The sequence below is a fragment of the Merops nubicus genome, unplaced genomic scaffold (assembly GCF_000691845.1).
Source record: "Merops nubicus isolate BGI_N331 unplaced genomic scaffold, ASM69184v1 scaffold14953, whole genome shotgun sequence".
Lineage (NCBI taxonomy): Eukaryota > Metazoa > Chordata > Aves > Coraciiformes > Meropidae > Merops > Merops nubicus.
Window position 1 is genome coordinate 23,287 of NW_008598363.1, and position 5,657 is coordinate 28,943.

Sequence of the window (5,657 nt, forward strand, 5' to 3'; positions counted from 1 at the left end):
AAGGAAGACTACAGTCCACTTGGAATGAAATCTGACAAATTACGTCAAGGACAACAAGAAGGGCCTCTTCAAGGACATCAGTAGGAAAAGGAAGACAAGGGAAAATGTGTGCCTGCTGAATGAGGTGGGTGCCCTGCTGACAGAGGATGCAGAGAAGGTAGAGTTACTGAATGCCTTCTTTGCTTCTATCTTAAGGGCTAAGGCCAGCCCTCAGGAATCCCAGTCCATGGAGGTAAGACAGAAAGTTTGGAGAAAGGAACAACTGTACTTGGTTGAGAATTGGGCTAGAGATCATTTAGGCAAACTCAACACCCCTAAATCCATGGGCTCTGATGGGATCCACCCACTAGTGCTTAGTGAGCTTGCTGATGTTATTGCTAAGCCACTTTCCATCATCTTTGAAAGGCTGTGGAGAACAGGAGCCTGAGGACTGGAGGAAAGCCAGTGTCACTCCAGACTTCAAAAAGGGCACTCAGTAAACTTCAGGCCAGTCATCCTCCCATCCACCCCTGGAAAGATAATGAACAGCTCCTTCTAGAGGTCATCTCTAAGCATACAGAGGAAAAGGTTATCAGGAGTAGCCAGCATGGATTCACCGAGGGGAAATCATACTTGACCAATCTGATAGCATCCTATGATGGTGTGACTGGGTGGGTAGACAAGGGAGAGCAGCGGATGTTGTCTACCTCAACGTCAGTAAGGCTTTGACACTGTCTGCCCTAACAGCCTCATAGGGAAGCTTAGGAAGTACAGGCTAGATGAGTGGACAGTGAGGTGGATGGAGAACTGGCTGAATGACAGAGCTGTAGGAGCCAGATTCTTATGGGGTTGCCTCAAATCTTGTGTGGTGAAAGAAGCACTGTAACACCTGCCTGCTTGAGGAGGCACAGAATGCATTGGAGGTATGTACGGCCCTGTCTCCCTGCACAGGCCCACCACCTTCTCATGCCTTTCATGTAAGTTATTTACCACCCTCTATGCTTTCTATGTAAATTAGGCAACATCCCCACACCAGGATGGGATAAAATGACAATAGATTGATTTTGTTGACACGTCCATCACCACCTCCATCCATCCATTAAGGAACTAGGCCTGTGGGACATCTCTGGAGCCAGGAAGTGGTGATCTGGAACTTTGCCTCTCCTTTCTCTCTCTTTCTCTCCCTTCTTTACTACATACAGTTCCTACCCCCGTCAGCTAGACTAACACTGGAACCCATCTCTTGCTCTCTCTTTCTCTTTTTTCCTCTTCACCTTTTTATCTTTTCCTAGTAAGCAACGTTAGGCACTACTTGCACACATAGCAAGTAATAGGTGCTTTTGCTAACCAGTGCGCCCAGTTACAGGGCAGACGTTTTGTTTATGGCACTGGTGGTTGTTAAGCCTGACTGCAGTTATGCTAATTGGTCATCCTGTTGACTTCCATCACACCAGTTGTTGTTCTCGTATCGTTAGTTGTCCAGCACAGTTATACAATAAATTCCCTTTGCTTACCCATGTACACCTGATTCCAACCAAGGGAACTAGTGAATCTGAGTCATCCCTCCCTGGACCACCACCCCTATTTAGATGGAAAGTGACACACAGCTCAGAGGGTTGTAATCAGTGTCACAGAGTCCACTTGGAGGCCTCCTGCTAGCAGTGCTCCCCAGGAGTCAATACTGGGTCCAGCCCTGTTCAATATATTCAACAAGTACCTGGATGAAGAAGCACAGAGTACCCTCAGCATGTCTGATGATGATACAGAACTGGGAGGAGTGGCTGACACTCTCAGTGAGACCTGGACAGGCTGGGGAGTTGGGCAGCAGGAGAAACCTGATGAAGTTCAACAAGGGCAAGCATAAGGGCCTGTATCTAAGGAGCAATAACCCCATGTACCAGTACAGGTTATGGGCTGACCCACTGGAAAGCAGCTCTGTGGAGGAGGACCCAGAAGTCCTGGTGGACAACAAGTAAACCATAAGCCAGAAGTGTACTCTTCTGGCCAAGAAGGCCAATGGTGTCCTGGAGTGCGGGAAGAAGACTGTGATCAGCAGGTTGAGGGAGGTTCTCCTTCCCCTCTACTCTGTCCTAGTGAGGCCACATCTGGAGTACTGTGGTCAGTTCTGGGCTCCTCAGTTCAAGACAGACAGGGAACTACTGGAGAAAGTCCAGTGGAGGGCTACAAAGATGACTACGGGACTGGAACACTCCTTTTACAAGAAAAAGCTGAGATACCTGGGGCTCTTTAGCCTGAAAAAGACTGAGAGGGCATATTCCCAAAGCTTCTAAGTACCTAAAAGGCAGGTGTCAAGAGAATGCAGTGTCTTTACAGTGGTGCCCAATGCTAGGACAAGTGGTAACAGGCACAAACTAGAACACACGAAGCTCCATCTGAATTTGAGAAAAAAAAGTCTACTCCGAGGGTGGAGCAGCCTGCCCACAGAGGTTATGGAGTCTCCCTCTTGGGTGACATTCAAAACCTGCCTGCATACGTTCCTGTGCTACCTACTCGAGGTGAACCTGCTTCAGCAGAGAGATCGAACTAGATGACCACTACCATTCTGTCATTCTGTGACTTTCCTCCCCTGAATCCATGCTGGCTATGACCAATGACTGCATTATCTCTCAAGCGGTTTTCAGTAACACCCTGAATAACCTCCTCCATCATCTTACCAGGCACTGGTAAACTGCAAAAACCCCAGCAACTCTACTAGTTATTTTTCCCAAATTTTTAATGCAGCAGTTTGAAAGTAATTGTTATATCCACTATAGTTTCTACAGATTATACATCTTATACACAGAGTTCTCAGAGGAGCTCAACATGCACTAGCAAAACACTTAGAAGCAGAAAGAGATGAGAACCCTTCTTTAACAGGAGTTTCCTTAAATAGTGGAGCAGAAATATTAATTATCTAATCTCATCTGTTCCTTGTTGATTTCAGAAACATGATAAAAAACAAAGCCATCTCCACGGTGACTGTTAGAGCTGGAGACAAAACCACTGAAGATGCAGGCCATGATATTTAACCTGACATTTATACCATTCACTGAAAACCTTGTTTTAACACGAAAACATAAGACAGGCTTTGAAATTTGATTAGAAGCAAACAGACAGAAGAACAAGACTCCTGATTTCTCCTGTAAGATATTAAGGTGGTGGCATTTGAGCCTTAAAATTTCCTTTGTCCATTCACCTTCCTGATTATGTCTTACATGTTACTTTCCTACCAGATTTCCCACTGCAGATATGAAGGATATAAGTTGACTGAGAAAAAGTGAATGCATTGAAATACTAAAAAGAAAATGCAAATCATTAGAGTAAGGAATACTGAGAAAAAGTAGAAATCACTTTTTTTTGCCCTATTCTGATAACCAAAAAAGAACTGATAGGAAGCATCTCCCTTGGCAAAGGAAGAGCATAACTGAGCTAAGATACCAGTGAGTACTGTATAATGTCAGTATTCAGAGTCTGAAGTCACTTTCTCACAGAAGAAACACCCCTGTCTGGGCTTCCAATGGAGAAATATTTTTGCAGTCCAGAATGCTTTAGAAACTTGAATTTGGAAGGAAGGAGGAAAGAAGGTTAATGCTGTGTAACGTTATAGACTGCATGAGACCATCTTACCACTATCACTAGAAATTTGGATTTCTAGTTGAAGCATACCATTCTCATCTCCCTTAAAAACTGTAATTGCACATTGTTACTCATAGTGAAACAAATGTCATTTTAAATTTTACAGACCAAGAGTATCATCTAAAGGTTGATTATTACTGCACTCTTATCTAAACATATATTCTTTCAGTCCTGCTTTCTGTAAGAAAACCTGTGAAAGCTCTGTTCCTCTGCAGAAAGAGAACTGCTCATTCAACTGACAATTTTTATTAATTTGGTAACATGCTATAAATTATTAATTGAATCACAATGCATGAATATAGCATAAATTCAGTAGATCTGAACATCGACTTAAGACTTCATCCATCCACCCCACTTTCCTATGCATGACATCGGTAATGAGGAATTAGAACTTTTTTATACATGCACAGTTGATTTCAAAATGAGATAATCGTAGCCATATACTTCAGTTTTCCCTTTCCCACAGAGCTGCATGTTAAACTAAGTATGTAAGTAATAAAAAAAGTCAGTGTAGTTCTAGAATTATTTTTTTTTTTTTAAAAAACAGACCTAGTCTTCACAATTTGTGGTCAATACAAAGCAATTTTGAAACTCTTCAAAGCTCAGAAAGATAAATGAAACATAAGTCATGATGTTGTGAGTCAGGAAAAGAAAATTTTGGAAACTTATTTAGTATTGTTGCTAGCTGTAAACATTCTGCATTAAATAGTTGATCCAAGGCATACTCAAAGCCATGCCTCTTCCAGTCTAGCATTTTAACACTGTAGGAAATCTCACTGTTGCATTGCAAAGCTTCAAATACCAGGACTCCCTATTAGCACTACTAGATTTGCCATAGGAAATAAGCCTACATTTGAAAAATACAGTATTTGAATGTGTCCAAATTACACTGATAGACAGTGATCACCCATACATTTTGCTAATCTTGCATGAGATCTTCACTATCAAAAGTAATCACTGGCAAATGCTGTTACAGTATGAATTTACTACTCCATTCCTTGTATTCCCCTCCCCCCCACTCCTCTGTGAGTGAAAATAAGCATGAGGTATATTAAAAGTACACAAATTTGAAGGAAAAAAAAAATTTGTTTCTTGGACATAAATTATTTGTTTTACTACACTAGAACTACTCATAATCTGTGGACTGTTCCTTAAACGCAGTAACTTTCTTATTCTGAGCAGTACTTTCATTAACCAAAATGTAAACAAAAGACACAGAGGATGTGTGCCACACTGACAAGTTTTAAAACAAATAAAATTCAAAAAAGCCTAAGAACAGAATATCAGAACTCTTAATTAAGAGGTGAAAAAATCAATTTTGTTTTAGCCTCCTTTCAGAAAGCCACTCTCTCGACAAGTCAAAGCTCACTTAAGTCAATCTACCCACTGGATCCTCCAAATACTTTATCGGACTACCTAGCCTTACGCAGCTTTCGCTACCTCTAGCTCACTTGTTTTATAACGTCAGTCCCAAACTCTGAAAAAAACACCTCACAAATCTTACCTAGAAAGCTTAAAAGGATGATTAAGAAATAAGTGTGCTTACTGTTCTTGAATCAGAGAAAGGATTGTACTCATCTAGCCCTGGAGGAATATTTCTTGTCACCTGCGTAACAGAAGGATCCTAGAAGAGAAAAACAGTTCTGTAAATGTATGCATGTATACAAAAGCAACAAGTCAACACTTAGATCATCACATCATATAAAACTGTTTTTTACAGAAAAAAGTTCTCACCAGAGAAGGGAAGAAAACTGTATTCTGCTCTGTTGACCACTGGACTCCACAACAAAAAGCAAAACAGAAGAAAACAGAAAACAGTTTTCTGTAATTCTGGGTTTTCCCTACCCAGAAGTACCTCCAATACCTTCAGGAGTATGAAAAAAGTTAAAAAAAAAAAGAACTGAGAAAACAGTGTCCCACAATGCCAAAACCACCTCTGGTTCAGCTTGGTTTAGGTTGAAAAAACTATTTCAGTAATTAAATATTGAGTTGTATTAGAGACAAGCAAGCTTAGTTGTTAGAAGAGCAAAAGTGCCCGCTAC

The 5,657-nt window shown here is 41.3% G+C and overlaps 1 protein-coding gene across 1 annotated transcript in view; it reads right to left on the reverse strand.

The window, feature by feature from the left end:
* SCAMP1 (secretory carrier membrane protein 1) overlaps window positions 1-5,247 on the reverse strand; it is a 24,313-nt gene extending 19,066 nt beyond the window's left edge. The window contains exon 1 of the mRNA XM_008937027.1: window positions 5,162-5,247. The gene's annotated coding sequence lies outside the window, so the exon portion shown is untranslated. The remainder of the gene's footprint in view (window positions 1-5,161) is intronic.
* Window positions 5,248-5,657: the final 410 nt, after the last annotated feature.